The sequence below is a fragment of the Ursus maritimus genome, unplaced genomic scaffold (assembly GCF_017311325.1).
Source record: "Ursus maritimus isolate PB19 unplaced genomic scaffold, ASM1731132v1 scaffold_5, whole genome shotgun sequence".
NCBI lineage: Eukaryota > Metazoa > Chordata > Mammalia > Carnivora > Ursidae > Ursus > Ursus maritimus.
Genome location: NW_024426663.1, coordinates 19,238,590 through 19,255,770, shown reverse-complemented (window position 1 = coordinate 19,255,770; position 17,181 = coordinate 19,238,590). Strand labels below are relative to the sequence as shown.

Below are 17,181 nucleotides of genomic sequence, written 5' to 3'. Positions count from 1 at the left end.
GCGTCTATCTTTGGCTCGGATCATGATCCCAGGGTCCTGGGGTCAAGCCCCGCATCTGGCTCCATGCTCAGCGGAGAGGCTGCTTCTCCCTCTCCCTCTGCTGCTCCCCCTGCTTGTGCTCTCATGTGCTCTCTCTCTCTCTCTCTGTCAAATGAATAAATAAAATCTGAAAAAAAATGAAAAGTCCATTCTGAAAGGGCAGGACTGCCTATCTCTACATTGTGCCCAGCACATTGTAAATGTTCAATAAATATTATTTGGATAAATATATGAATGACTAAATATGTACCTTGCTTGGTAAAGAGTAAAGTGAAGTCTTGTCTTTTTTTCTTTTCCATTTATCATCACTTGAACTCTTTCGAAGTGACTTCAGCTAAGAACATCTGTTTGTTATGGTATCCATGGAGATGAGATGCTTGCAGTATAAAAGTATAGATTAAAATGACTAAGCCTAACTTCACAACATATGCTCATTTAGGTGGTTTGTGGAGTTGTCTAACACAAACTGATAATCCATCAATTATCAATCATCAACAACATGCCCCCCTAGTGATATGGTCCCTATTAGGGGCTGTTTGAATATCAAAAGAGGAGAGGAACCTACCAAATGCCAACATTTGCCTGACATTTGTTCTTACCAGTCTTTTCTAAAACATGTATTATTAGAATATAGTAACTTCAATTGACTTTAGGAGTATATAAAAACTAATAGGTAGTGAGTGATATGAAACCCTCGAAGTAAGACAACTTGCTGAGTTCATAACACTAATTCTGAAGCATTTTTATTCAGCTAAAAGAAAAAAAAACTCAAATAATTTTGGGTTACAAAGTTAAGCAACTTTCACTCTGACAGGACATATCAGAGCTTCTGATACACTAATATGAAATGTTAGTTTTCAAGAGGGGAATGTAGTAGCAGTTCTCTTATACAGCATAGAACCTTCTGGAGGAGCAGCTTATAAAGCTAATACTTTAGAAAACACTGCCCTAATGTAAATCTTTAACAATTTCTTTACTTCCTTGAGTTTGGAATTTGAAACATATTGTTCGATTTATAAAATACCTCTTCTAGTATAATTAAATCATTCAAATCACTATTTCATATACTTTCTATAAACTTTACTCAAAACTCATTCTCATCTCCATATGTTATTATATATTCACTGATATTATGATTGTATACAGTAATTTTTTTATTATAAAGTACAACTTGGTTGTTAAAATGACATGCCCCAAATCACGTTTTCTCTTATATTATTAATTTAAATAAAAACCATATAGAAATATTTTAACAGCTATAATAGCTTAAAGGAACAATTTTATAAAATGGTTGTGATAGTTAAATCCTTTGAGGGTATACAACTAATTTAATTGTACTAGTAATACACTAGAGCAATGATTTCCAACTGTACTGTGTTTCAACTTATATTTGCAGCCTACACATTCTGGGTTGTCAGCCTCTGTCTCTGAGAGCAAATATTCTACCCCATCCAGAGATGAATCATGAAATCAATGTGTTACTCAGTAACCAGTTGCCGTAGGCCACAATTAATTGGGCCAGATTTGGATACTACACTAAAGCTTATCCAATCAGATTCTCTTTCCAGGAAGTTGTATTTAGGATTAAACCATTCTAATCTGTCTCTGCTGGTGATAAAAACTGAGTCCATATAAATTTGGGAAATTTGGGGTGACTATTTGAATGAAAAAAAAATCAAAATCAATTTGCAGAGAAAACCAATAAAATATACACACCAAGGAAAGTGTGTATGATCTTAGGTGCTTCATAACTATCTATTGCATAAAAGCATCCCATTTGTTTATAATAGATACTTTGCAGAGTTAACAAACAAAAGTCCCTTCAGTTTGTCACAATTTACTTGACATATAAGTATGGTTACAAAGTAGTAGGTAAACTATGAGTCACAGAATCATACTTAGAAACTTCTAGTTTAACATAAATAAAAATAAGTAAACAAAAATACTAAGCATTCTCCATTCTCCAAGGTCAAGGTTTCAAAGATCCTTTACCCACATCTAAAGCAATGGTCTTATTTTTGTAGATGGCTTTTGTGGCTGAGCCACAAAAGAACCCACACACTGCTCTCTGACCCTCTATGGGAAGATTTGATTATAGGTAATGGGCCTTTTGTAAGGAAAAACTCTCTTCTCTGTGTTTCTCCTTTACTCTGACACTGCTACCACACTCACAATACTTCTGACACCAGATGTGGGGAGCGTCTTTTTTTTTTCTCACACTAAGCAGTTTTCTGTGACACCAGCTGCGTGTCCTACAATTCAATTCAATTCTGACACTAACTAAAATTAGTGCAGACCCCGCAGGTTAAGGGGTCAATCCTACAATACCGCCCCCAATTTTAGATGCCAACTGTAAGTAGTAGGTTTCCAGGCTGCCCACAACTTCTAACTTAGCTACAAAGTAAAGGTTCCCGTGACCCCCTCCTCAGATTCAATCATTTGTTAGAATAGCTGACAGAACTCAGAGAAACAGAGAGGTCTACCAGTTTATAATATAACAAAGGATATGATAAAAGGATACAGATGAACAGTCAGATAAAGAGATACATAGGATAAGATCTGGGAAGGTCCCGAGCACAGGAAATTCAGTCTCCATGAAGACATACCACCTTGAACCCTGTCCTATGGGGGTTTTTATAGAGGTTTCGTTACATAGGTATGACGGAATAGTAACTGTTTCCAGCCTCTCTCCTCTCTCCAGAGAATGAAGGGTGATACTAAAAGTCTCAAACTTTTAATCATGACTTGATCTTTTTGGTGACCAGTCCCACCCAGGGGCCTACCTAGAGTCAACTCGTTAGAACAAGACATTCCTATCGCCCAGGAAATTCCAAGGAATTTAGGAGCTCTGTGTTGGACATTCCTATTGCTCTGGAGATTACAAAGGTCTTAAGAGCTCTGTGTCAGAAACTGCAGTCAAAGATAAATATTCGGACAAAAGAGTCTCCCAGCACCCCTATTTACAAGGGTTTCAAGAGCTCTATGTCAGGAATGGAGGTGAGGGGTGGAGATATATATATATAGAGAGAGATAGATAGATAGATATCTATATCTATATCTATATCTATATCTATATCTATATCTATATCTATATCTATATCTATATCTATATCTATATCTATATCTATATCTATATCTATATCTATATCTATATCTATATCTATATCTATATCTATATCTATATCTATATCTATATCTATATCTATATCTATCTATCTATCTATCTATATATTATTATTATTATTATTATTATTTTACAGCCATGCAAAAACAACTCCCACCATCTTATGAACTGCCTGTGACTGACATGACCCACTGAGAAAGCTAAAGTTAAAACCTAGAGACATTCTCTCCCCCAGAAGGGGTAGATACTGAAAGTATAAATGACTTGATGTCTGAGATTTCAACTCTTCCTGACTCATTAGTGTATGATAACCATTTGGGTTAAAAAAAAAAACAAATAGGGGCGCCTGGGTAGCGCAGTCGTTAAAGCGTCTGCCTTCGGCTCAGGGCGTGATCCCGGCGTACCGGGATCGAGTCCCATATCGGGCTCCTCCGCTATGAGCCTGCTTCTTCCTCTCCCACTCCCCCTGCTGTGTTCCCTCTCTCGCTGGCTGTCTCTCTGTCACATAAATAAATAAAATCTTTAAAAAAAAAAAAAAAAAAAAAAAAAACAAATAAATGATTCATTTGAAAGACAAACTATTTAATGAGTGATCTGTGGATGGAAATCTGTGTTGTTAAGATACCAAAATATCATAATTTTTGTTTACCTTTTTATTAGTTCAATGGGACTGGACTAATAATAAACAACTTCTACAATGTGGTAACTTAACACAACCCTTTAACTCTGTCCATACTAAATATTAAAAGAGGAGCACAGGACGTTTCAATCCTATTGCTAAGTCACTAGGAAACCCAAGCTGTAGGTGCTCCATCTTGACACAGAGCTTCATGACCATCATAGCAAGGGAACCCCAGAGAGTGCAGACAGGCTCTTACCATTCCCAACTCTGGTTGACACATAGCACTTCTGCTCACATTTCATTAGCCAAAACACGTGACATAGTCCACCTAACTTCACAGGAGGTGAGACTTTCAATCCTTCCATTGCCTGGAAGAAGAATGGAATACTTGTGAATACTTCATGACATATTTTGTATTTGAGCACCTGACAATTCACATTTCTTAGTAAGAAGTAGGAAAACACCCAGGCTCCTTCCAATGTTTCTTCTCATTTAAAGCTCAATTTTGGCCCAAATATTTCTACTCATACCCGGCATCTCAAACAGTTCTGAGCTAGTTTCTTATGATACAGAAAAATCCACTACAGGATTCTGGCACGGGCAGTAGCAATCTTTCAAAAGTCAGGGGAAGACAATGTGTGTAAGCAAGGGAATAGTGAGGAGTTGCTTTTTACAAATATCTTCTGCCCCCAAAGTTCATCAATTTTGTATGTTTACACTAAAAGGGCCTTAAAAGACATTTATAATTAAAAAAGTAATGTATGCTCAGAAATTTCAAAAAGGGCAGAAAAAAATCAAGACAATTGAAAGTACTCTTTTTTACTAGATATATTCTTTTCTTATTGTAGAGAATTTCAAAACATATGCAAAAGTATCTAAGCATTTAATAATGAGGCAATGGGAATACATATGCATCAATCTTTGTGCAAATTTCTAAGTATTTATCAGATTGGATTAATACAGATATATTAACAACCAAAAAGTACAGACATTTTTTTTAGAGTCCTTAATGCATATCGCTCACTTGTAAAGTCCATGAGCTCAGGAATTTTATCTTACTTGCCTCTGGGTCAGCAGAGCCAGAAAAGTGACTGGTACATAGTAGACATTCACCAAGAATGTGCCAAATGAATGAATGAATATATTGCCAAGGGGCTTTCCAAAATAAACTGCACTTTCACATACAATTATTCCCACAGAAAGTTAAGTCTATCACTTGTCAGCATCTTGGTCTGATTAATTATTTAGCTAATTTATTTCTTCCTAATACTTAGTAAAGGAATGGGTATATTTAATGAGAGTCATTTCCAGGTAAGTAGTACACGGGAGGATACAAATTTACTTTTCCCTCCAAATTTCCCTGGAACCTTAGGATTCAACAATTTTCTGATACTCTTGCAGCAAGAAAAAATATATATACTCAATAGGTTGAAAGTATTTAAATCTTCCTAAAGTCTGGGTAGGGAACAGGTGCATATAGGTGAATATAAGTAATATAAGTAACTGGTGTGTGTGTTGTGTGTGTGTGTGTGTGTGTGCATGCACACACGCACACCTGCTAATGGCTACAATAACATCAATTACATTCTGTCTCAGATTAGAAATTGTTCATATTCCTCAAATTATTCCACATCCAAAATGCATATATTGTTTCCCACACAGTACTGTGATCCCAGAACAGTCTTTGACAAATTCTTTAGCCTGCCTGGCTCACTTTTCTCTAATAATACAAACGAAGTATACATGTAGTAGGTTGATATCGAGCTTCTATATCTCAGTTCCTAAATTAAGGCCTTTCACAGAGCTTTTAATAATATAGTCCCATGCCTCTAGAATTACAGGCAGAGTTAAAAATCATTCCTCCTTTGCCTTTCAACAAATTCCAGTTCTCTCCTCTGTGTGCATGTAAATTCTATTAATGCTAATGGAGGCGATGCACGTGCATACGGCGTGGAATATATCTCTAAATCACACTTTAATCTTCAGCTACATAACTCTGGCACTTGTTCAAATGATACATGTGCCTCAAATACATTCTGTATGTCTGTTATTTCTTTTCTGAGTATTAAAATTTATTCATGTATTTTGAGTAGCTATTACAACATTTTGGCCAACAAATTTTCTTGTTATTGTTATACATGTGTTGAGTTTTAACTGGGTGCTAGATGGGACCATAAACATTCCTGATTTATTATAATGTAATTAGAATGTAAATTTGGTTCCTGACCAGGTTATATTTGTTTTTAAAAACGAAAATTTTCTGTTGTTTTCCACCTGGTTAAACATATGTAGTAAAAAGAAAACATAATGCAAACAAAATAAATATAAGTGACCTGGTTGCTTGTTTCTGTACTGAATCATGTTTATCTTTACATAATAAAAAAACATTTTAATGCATGCATTTTTTTAAAAAGCCCAAATCATATTTGGTTTACTTACACTAAAAATATTTGATTAACCATATTAACTTCTTAAAGTGTTCAGCTAAATAATTTTACATCATTTTTGTATAATCCTAACTAATGTTCATGTAAATGTAGCATTAGCCCTTTCTCAAGAGGATCTTATACATCTCCATCTTTATAATTTTTGTTTTATTTTCCCCTTTCTCACAATGTTTCCCCAAAAGGTGAAAAAAGGAAGATAATCCTGAAAAATGTAAAATATAACAAAGCCAAAATTCATATATTTTGAGGTGAGGAAAAATGATAATTCTTCACCATAACTGATCTCTTATTCTGGAGCCATATTCCTTTGGCCAAGAGCAACTTGCCACTTAAATATAATTCCATCTATCTGCATCGTGAGCTGTGAATATTCAGTCAATGAAAAGTTCAAAGTCCCTGTCAGGATTGTTTTTCACCTTCTTTCATTCCCCTCCTTCCGCTTTCACCTTCCTGGGAAGAGTAAGGGCAGAGTGAAGCTTTCATATTCTCATGCTGTAGCTGAGGGGAGTGCCCCTGTTGTGCTTCAGGTTTTGTCCATTCTTTTGGATGCAGTCCAGAAAGACCCTGGCCTCGACCAAAGTCTCCAGGCATAAAATCCACCTTCTGCAAAAACTTCAGATTATATGGAATTTGTACACAATATCAGACCCTTTACCTAGCCCCATTTTTCAGCCATCTAATCTCTTACACAGTCACCCATTGGCTATGGCTTCATCCCAGTTTCAGGATTCCCTAAAAAACTTAGAAGTTTCCAGGCTGTCTTGAGAAGCCAGGACTAAGGGTCCCTTCACCAGGACTCAGGTGTTTCTATCACCCTTAATTTCTGTCCACAATATCCCTCCCTAAATTTAAACCTCCAGGTAGGGAGGGCAGAACAGTCATCTCTGATCTACCACCTTCCTTTCTCTCTCTCCTCTTCCCAGTGAGAGAATTTTCTACTTCCCCTTCCTATCATACCAGAACTGTTGCTAAAACATATATATATATCTTCTTCCCTACTTCATGACGCTTGCCCTTTTCCTCTCTTATTCCTTGCTAAAATGATCCTGACTTTATTCAAGTATGGGTCAGAGGTGTGTTTCAGGGAAGCCTGAGCATCTCTCCATCTTCAGAGTATTATTTGGACTAAGGGAACCCTGGTAATTCCATTACTCTGGCTACTTAGTTTAAGAATGACATGCTATGCAATTAGGGTCATCGAGATGTCCAGCTGTGCTGGAGCTTCTGGCAAAAGGTTCCTTTCTTAGAGAGGGATATGAGTACGGATGTCATTTCCTGTGCAGCCGTTGGATAATTTTTCTGAGGACATGAGGTCTGGAACTGGTGCAGTCAGTTATCTTGCACCTACGAAGAGAGTAGCCAGCATGCTACAACTTGCAGCCCAGAATAAGGATAGGAAACCCGGGTCCTTAAAAATGTCACCAAGCCATTAACTGGACTTCCCATGTATTAACCAAGCATCTCAAGATTTCTTTTTATATGTGAAAATATTTCCTTATGATCAAACATTTCTAGTTGGCTTTCTATTACTAGCTGATTATATCTTCCCTGTCAGAAGGGCCACAGGGAGAGAAAACAGAGGCCAGATAAAGGAAACTATATGGAAATACAATATTAAAAAAATTATCCCCATAACTGATATATAACATCTCTTATCAAGTGCTGTGAGAACTTCACAGTGTCTCTGAGGGGGCTCAGCTACAAAAGAGTTATTGGTGAAGTCAGGTTCCTACCCAGGAGCAATGAGTCCTAATTAGCTAGTTGGACAGTACTGAGGCTAGACTAAATTTAGCCGGCATTAATAAAGAGTGCCCAAAGTGCCATTAATCCCCATTTGATGGCATCTTTGATAGAACCCCAGATGGCCACAGTGCTTGAAAGAGAACTCCAGAGTTCTTAATCACTCAGATGAAAAAAGGCAAGAGGTAACTCTGATTTTTTCAGACACTGCCCTCCATTTTTTTGTTTGTACTTTTATCAAAGTTATAAATATACATAGTTTAAGGAGTTGATGAGTTCTACAAAGTTTTCACTTAAAAAAAAACAACAAAGCAATCTCTCTTCCCCACTGTCATATCCTGCTTCCCAAAGGCACTCTCAGCTCTTCAAATTGAATCTTATGGTATTCAATCCAATCTTTCAATGATATGATAATGTATTTGTTTGCTAAGACTGCTCTAACAAAGAATCATAGCCTGGGTGGCTCGAGTAATACATTTATTTTCTCACCATTCTAGAGGCTAGAAGACCCAAAATCAAAGTGTCAGCAGGTCTGGTTTCTCCTAAAACATTTCTTCTTGGCTTGCAGATGTCCATCTTCTCTGTGTGCCACCTGTGAGAAGGAAATACTGTGTCCATGCATGGTCTTTTTCCTGCGCCTATGCATACCTTGTGTCTCTCGTTGTATGTCTTAATCTCTTCTTCTCATAAAGACACCAGTCAGATTAGATTGGGGCGCACCCTAAGTGTCTCCTTTTAACATAATTACCTCTTTCAAGGCATGTGCATGAATCTTCACATACTGTCACACTGTAAGGTACTGGAGGGTTAGGGCTTCAACATACGAATTTGTGGGGGACACAGTTCAGTCTACAATAGATAACATAAATTGAAAATATTTATATGTAGTTACTATATAACAGTATGGTGATTTTCTAAGCTCACATTTATATTATCCTCACAGTAATCTTGTGTGATATGTATTATTATTATTATCTCCCTCTTACATATAAGCACCGATTCACAGAGAAGTAATTTGCCCAAGATCATACTACTGGAAAGTAGCAGAGCTACAATTCAAACCTAGGTAGTCTGGACTCCGTTCATGCTCTTAATACTAAAGTATGCTCCATGCTTACATTACCAGTTCTATCTATAGAAGATGAACGTTTCTCTAACTCCAACAAATACGCATGCATGAGCATATACACACATGTATACAACACACACTTCCTCCATCCTCCTAATATTATTTCATAAATTTTTGTTAGATCAATATTCAATGTCCACCTTTTATGATATGTGTTTTGGAGTCAAGCAATAAAGAACATTATTATTACTTTTTTCTTGCATCGATTTTCATTTCACTGGAGTTAATAATGGTCTTGCATTTACTTTTGCTTATTTAACCCCAAATTCTCTGAAAATTGTTAAATCTCTTCTCAATTTTTTAGTCATATTAGGTATTCTAGTAATTTCATCTTCTTGAATAATTTCTGCCAGAACCCTTCTGACTTGCTCCAGTCTGAACTGGTCACTCTCTATGCCTAAGAGCACAGGATCTTGGTATTGCTCTTAGCCCACATCATAGAGATTCTGCTTTGCTTCTGTGTGGCTATTTCATGGATATCGTATCTTTTAGTTTCTTATTATACTCCCTCCTTTTAGGGAAGTATATTTGCCAGGAGTTTCCAGAAAAGACAAGCAGAGGGGTAAATATTTTGAGGACTTGTAGGTCTGCAAATGTTTTTATTCTACCTCACACTTCATTAATAGTTTAGCTAGGTATAAAGTATTAGCTAGAAAGTCATTTTTCTTCACCATTTTGATCCTACTGATCTATAGTCTTCAAGCTTCCAGTGTTTAAGGAGTCATTCTGACCTACAATACTTTTTATGTGTCTTATCTATTCTCTCTAGAAGCTTACAGAATCTTCTTTTTGTCCCTCAGTATTTTGAAATTTTGCTGAGGTGCCCTAATATACATGATTGGGCCAAGCACTCAACCTGGAAATGAATTCTTAAATTCTGAGAAATATTATTGGATTATTTTACTGATGACTGCTTTCCCTTTATCCTCCCCATGACACCCATTTCTCTGTTCTGAAACTTCTTTTATTCAGATGCCAGATAATTAGAACGACCTTCAAAATATCTTTTTCCCCCTTTGTCTTTGTCTTCTACTTTCTGAGATTTTCTCAACTTTATCTTCCAAGTTATGTATTCAATTTTTTTCACGTCTGCCATCATATATTTTCTTTAATTCCCAGTGGCTCTTTTATGTTCTTTCAAGGTTTCTTCTAGGGTGTCTTGCATTTTTTATCTCATGGATTTAGTATCTTCTCTTATCTACCTGAAGTTATTACTCCTTTTCTTCCCACCTTTTTCTATTTATTTGTTTTGGATTCTGTTGTGAGCAGGGTTTCCTGAGACTGAGATTTACGGGCAGATGGGTTAATTGGGGAGTGCCTTCAAGAGCAATACATTTAAGCAATTAAAAACTGAATTGTGATGCACTTTCAACAGCCAATCCCATAGAGAGCTCTGGAGATGGGATGGGCCTTCAGAGGTACTCCTAAATGAGGCAAAGGAAACATATCTTTGTGCCCACGATGCAAATCCCATATCTCAACCAGACTGGATATGGTCTGCTCTGGGGAAGAGATGTAAGCCTGGAGTAAAGTGACACTATACAGCCCTCAAGTCAACATCAACAGGAGCTGGAGGAAAGACTGCCTCAGTTCTTGAAGGGCAGAGTTGAGCAACGCAACACAGCATTCACTATAGTGAATTCACCTTCCACTGTTAAAACTCTCCTCAATTCCTTAGTAAACTTGGTTTTTCATATTTAAAATTGGAGGTACTAAAAAGTTGTTTAAAAGCTCTTAGTTAATGCTAGCACTTGTCAACTGTGAGATTTACTATAGGGTGTTTTGGCTGGTCATTTCATTGGGTTCCCCAGACGTCTTTTCTCTTGACTGGTCAGATTTCATAATGAAGCATCTTCAGCTTAGACTGGACTGTTAATCTGGGCACGAAGTGGGAAAAGAGGCAAGGGAGAGGGTCTTGGTATTCAGTAGGCAAATGCTCAATTAATCACTTTCTTTTCAGCAAGTTACTGCCCCCTTCCTCCCCTTCTCTCAATCCAGAGAGTTTTGTGGGGTGTTTTGCTTAGTTTTTTGTTGGGTTGTTCCCCCTACTCCAGAGGCTAAACCTGAAGACTGGGGAAGAGAATTTGTCTGGCTGTGCAATTGGGGATTTAACTGCTTCTTAAAGAGGCTGCCAACCAATCCTCCTATTTTTAGCCCCACCTTCAATCTCATTTCCAGAGATACCTGGTAAAGTCAATTCCTGAACATTTTGGAGAATCTGCAATGCGAAAGCTTCTCAGCTTTTCCCACTGTCAGCAAAGAATTTGGCTTTGTAGGTCTGCTGAATCAGTACCATTCATTCACCTGCTTTTCAGCTTGCCAAAATTTGTTGTTTCCTCCTCTTCCATTGTTTGTCCTTGCAAGTGTTATGTCTTTAAAAAAATATATATATATCCCTTTATTGTCATTTTAGGGAGCAAAAGTTTGTCTACTTAATCTTTGGCTTATATATTCTCTTTCTCACATACATTTTAAGAATAGGTAAAATATTCTCATCATTCTAAAGAAAATGTGTCTCTTCTACCTGTTCCTCAGCTATCCAGTTGCCTCTTTTGCCTTCAATCCCAAGCAGGTAATCACTTTTATTAATCCCTTGTGTACCTTTCAAGAGTTTATGTATGTACAAGGAATAATGAATATATTCTTATTCTTCCCTTTTTACACAAGGTAACTTAAGACTATTCTGTAGCTTGCAGTTTTCATTTAATGTTGCTTGAAGCTCTTTGCATATCAGTATAGAGCCTTCTCATTCTTTTTGACAGCTGTATAGTATTCTATTTAATCAACCTCCTATCAAGGGACATTTGCTTCCAATTTTTGGTATAATAAACCTATGAATAATCTTAAACATAATTTTGTATGTGTACAAGTATATCCATAGGCTAAAGTTCAAAGAACATGTTGTTGAGCCAAGTGCTGTCTAGCTTTTATAGTGTTGACAGATGTTATCAATTGCCCTCTGTGGTGGTTGTACCAATATTTAATCCCAACAGTAGAGAAATGTCTGGTTTAACCCCAAATCCCAGCATGTAACAGTTTATTACAAAAATAACTGAATAGATGAAATTCTATTCAGTGCACTTTATCATGTATTTCTCAGTACAAGTAAAACTTTTCATATGTCTAGGACACACTTCCAGTTCATAAGCTTAAACTGCATTCCATTCTTATTAATGTAGAGTTAAAACTTTTCTTTGGGAAGAAAAATGTGTGTGTGTGTGTGTGTGTGTGTGTGTGTGTGTGTGTGTGTATAAGCAGAAATTCAAAGGCATCATAACTACATTGTGGAGCAAAGTGTAGTATTACAGTATCTATTTAAAAAATTCTCTTACTATATCTAAAATACCTTGTGTTGATATTTACTAAGGACAATGGAAATTATCCAAAGGGCTATCTAGAGCAAGGTATTTCTCTTAAGAAAAACATGTCTGATTAGAAGGCACACTAACTCAAATTATGAGCTCACTAGTCTAGGTTGAAGAAATATGCTTGGAACAATGGTTAGTCCATATCTGGGATTATTAAAATCAGCTATGGTATTGTGGAAAGAATACTGGGGCTGAGAATCAGAAGGCAGAGTATGAGACATTACTCAAGTAATGTAATCACTCTCAGCCTCAATTTCCTGATCTGAAAAATGGGTATAGTATTATCTGCCCCACAGAATTTGTAAACTCTACTCATCACTGAAAACCATTACTGTAGATTACTTCTAATCAGTAAAATAAAAAAGAAGGTAGTAATATGAGTCAGGTAAAAAGAGCCAAAATATAGAAATGGAATTACTTAAACCACAAAAAATATTAAGGGGTATTAAGAAATACTGGTATGAATAAATAGGATAGTAACGGACGCTAAGAAAACATGTATAATCTGAAAGCACAAAATATGTCCTCACTCCTAGAAGTGAAGCAAAAATATGGATTTCCCAATTTTGTGACTATAAAACTTACCCATTTTGTGATTATGAATCTTATGGTATTCATACATTATATGAATGAAAATATTTCATAAAAATTGTAAGCCTTTAAGTCCCAGACAAAAGCCAGAACAGGGAATAAAATAAACTGAATTGGTAAAATTCAGAAATGTGTTTTGTAAAAAAGATTTGTTCTGCCTTTATGTAGGTTATCGTATAGATATTTTAAATAAATGTATCTCAGATAATGACTGAGTTTATATTTTCATTTTATACTCAGGCTACTTTTTTTTCTAATTCTTTCTTGAATTCTAGTACCTCATTTCTGAATTTTTCTCATTCTGATTTATGCTGTTCATTCGTATCTTACATCATTTCTTAATCTCTTAGCTCATTTGGAAATACTAAGATGGAGTGTTTTTTTATAGTCAGTCTACTAAAAAAGGTTAACAAAAAAACATGCCTTATATCTCTATTTTTATATTTTAATTTTAATATGTAATGTAAAAATAAAATTATAACGTGAAATACCATTTTGTGGACTATAATAGCATTTTTTCAACTGTTTATATACTTTAAAAAAATTGAAATTACTGTCATGTAACTGGCATGTGAAATGCATGTTCTTCCTCAGATTTAATTTTTTAGTTGCAGCAATAGGTCCCCCTGGTGGAGGTTGAACATATATCTTGTCCTATTTTTCTCTCCAAATTCTTAATTCGAACAGATTAAGTACATTCCTCCTTGAAAAAAATGCATAGGGAAAGATTTAAGAGAAGAATTGGCTGATTAAAGATGGAGGTTAGAGGGCCTCCGGTTTGACTGTTATCTGTTCTCCATGTAAATCTGTTCTTAATACATTCATAATTACCAGAATCAAAATCCTTCCCCCAAAAGATAACACCCTCAAAACAAAGATTTAGTTAATAGATTAACAAAACTGAACATGCAACACAATAATGCTTTAAAAAATTAGATTCATGGAGGAGTGCCTGGGTGGCTCAGCTGGTTAAGCATCTGAGTCCGTTTCCGCTCAGGTCTTGATCTCAGGGTCATGAAACCGAGCCAGTGTGGGGGCTCGCCCTCAGTGGGGAGTCCGCTTGGGATTCTCTCCCTCTCCCCACCACTTGTACTCTCTCTCTAAAATGAATAAATAAATCTTTTTTTTTTAAAGATTTTATTTATTTATTTGACAGAGATAGAGACAGCCAGTGAGAGAGGGAACACAAGCGGGGAGTGGGAGAGGAAGAAGCAGGCTCATAGCAGAGGAGCCTGATGTGGGGCTCGATCCCATAACACCGGGATCACGCCCTGAGCCGAAGGCAGACGCTTAACCGCTGTGCCACCCAGGCGCCCCAATAAATAAATTTTTAAAAAAATTAGACTCATAGATTATACAAATCTAGTTAATGATTCCTCTTATTGGTCTGTATCTATTTATGCATACAAGGCAAATGGGACCTTAGGCTCAAAAGCACAATCAGGCACAGGAATGAAACAGGTCTTGAAATGAAACTAGAACCAAGTGTTTCTATTCAATTCCATTAGTAGATGCCACCCACAATCATCTTAGAACAGTATGGAACTCAGATTCCTTTCTGTGCCCTTTTGAAAACTGAGGTCAAGCAGAGTCAGTACCAGGGCAAAAACTGAAATCTAGAGGATACTGTCTTTCTTTAGTTCTAGAGGTTCCCCACATTCTAGAGGTCCTGGATATCCCAGAACATCCAAGTTCAGATTGTAAATCTATAAATCACTTGAATACACAAACCAATAACTACTCAGCAGTCCTTTGCCATCAGTGTCTCCCTGCCACTCAACATTCCGACTCCTTCCCAGTTCTCCCACAGCCCCCCTATATTTCTGGCTTCCTTGAGGCTAGGAACCACTAAGCAGCTATTGATGTAGTGTATCCGATGCTTAATTCACTAGAATCCTAAGCCACGTTTTAAGATACAAGGTCACACAATATAGCAATTCTAGTTTCTTTTAATTTCATGTTTCTAAGTTTTCTTTAGAAAACAGAATATGGAGTATGTCATTAGGCAAATAATGAGTGTGTGAATTGGCACTTTAGAAACTTCTACATCAATGCCATAAATCGTATTCTAAGTCAAGCTCTTTTATCTTTCAGCCCTCACTCATCTTTAACCTTAGGCTGGATTCCTAGGACAAGTTTCTTGATTATGTAGGAATAGTTTAACTAGATTAACAACACTAAGGCATAGCAAGGGACTAGCATTTCCCCTTCCCTATGGTGCTGGGAGTTGGGGCAGGGGGGCTGAAGAATGAGGATGGGTTGCCATAGGTTTTGACCCCCAATTCAATGAGAGATACTTCTCAGTTAACTCAGCACTTCTCTAATCCCAGGGAGACAAGGGAAGAAGGGGAGAGCAAAAGTGGTAAAAAGGCAGCAATTTGTAATGGAAACTAAGTCTTGTCCAAGTTCTCTGCTGTTAGCCACAGTTAATTTCAGGGTTCAAATCAACCCCAAATAACTGAAGTTAACTCTAATTTGTCTCTTCTTCCTTCCATCTGGTTTAGGATCTACAGATTCTAACTTAATCATCTTATTATATCTGTCTAAAGAAGTTTGCTATAGATATTTCTTTGGAAGAATACAGGATACAAATTTTAAATAAAATAGAAACAAAGAATTCCTTTCAAAAAGACTTGCCTTTTCTGTCTCTTTTTCACATGAATTAACTTTTTAGAAGTGAAGAACCTAATAGCTGATAAAAGTCAAGATTAGTTTTAAGATAATTTTTAAAAAATCTTTTGACCGTAATAACTTAGTAGAAATATAAATTATGATTTTTAAGCTTATTTTGACTAAATGGAAATGGTTAAGTATTATTTTGAGCAAATGTTAACAGTATATGATTTATCTAATTCTCTACTTTGAAATAACCCAGGTTCTCTAAGCATATATTTCCTTCAAATAGACTTAACACTTGGCTTGCTTATCTGCTTATGAATACTTCAGAAACTCATGTGGGTTAAGAATTTACTCCCAAGCATATCCTAGCTACTTGGGTCTGGGTATACCCCAGAGTCCCTGAGAGGACTTGCAGATCCCAGAATTTCCAGGATAAGATTGAAGAACTATAGATCACTTGGGACCACAGACCAATAATTCCAACTATAGGACAAGCCTGATTATAACAATTTATATTTTAATTTTGCAATTCAAAAAACATTTTCACAAGTATAATCTATTTTTTCCCAAAACCAAATGAAGTAAATAAAATAAATAGGATATTAAATTTTCTTTCTTTCTTTCCTAGTTTTTATCTTTTAATCTTTGTGATAGCAGTGAAACCAACCAATTAGATTTGAAGTTTTTTTTCATAAAGAAAAATTTTAGAACCCAAATCTTGCTTTTTTTCCTTTGAGGGAGTTATTTTGTTTTTATTGCCAATGTTGAATAATGTCCCACCATCCCTTAGGACTTAGATTAACAAGAATTATCTCTCAGCAAGACTGGTATAGAAAAGGTCCCCTGGAAAGTTTAGTTTGGAGCCAGCAATTTCAGATTTAATTATAATGGAAAAGGAAAAAGGAAAATGTAGATCTTGCTTAAAGTATGGTTAAGTCTACCTGCTTGGCAGGGACTTTAAATGCATGAACTTTCAAGACAAGCAAATGAATATTTTCTAATGAAAGCTTGCTCCTCAGTAGGCCAACCCCAAATCTTTAACCTGCTGTTAAATTTAAGGAGGCCCTCAATGATAGGGAATATGATTTGGAAATATTTTTATCACATAGCATTTAGCTGAGTATGTTGAGTGATTTTTACTCTAAAGAGCCATCCATCAGGGGTAGGCCTGCATCAGTAAGTCGCCAAAATTTATGTTCTACAATAGTACACGTTTCCTAGCTGTCAGGCTTACATGGACCTTTTGGAAGACCTTGGGGATATACAATCTATCGTAATGCCATACAGTGAAAATGATCGCTCTTTTCAGAGAACACAGTGGTGTGTTGGACAAATGTTACAAGCATATTAAAAGTAGAAATGTCGGACTCCAGGGATTCCATTAAGTATCCTTATTTCTTTTATTACAGAATAAAAACCCACTTTAAAATATTTTTAATTAAGTATAAAATGGAAGTAACCCTGCTGATCTTTGATTTTATAAAATGTCAGTAATCTTCCTA

At 36.2% G+C, this 17,181-nt stretch overlaps 1 long non-coding RNA gene across 1 annotated transcript in view; it reads right to left on the bottom strand.

Annotated features, from left to right (window-relative positions):
• LOC103672160 overlaps positions 1–9,147 on the bottom strand; it is a 294,440-nt gene extending 285,293 nt beyond the window's left edge. The window contains exons 1-2 of the long non-coding RNA XR_571084.2: positions 8,462–9,147; positions 4,042–4,153 (exon numbers count right to left, since the gene is read on the bottom strand). This is a non-coding gene — a long non-coding RNA (uncharacterized LOC103672160). The remainder of the gene's footprint in view (positions 1–4,041; positions 4,154–8,461) is intronic.
• Between the last annotated feature and the right edge of the window lie 8,034 nt (positions 9,148–17,181).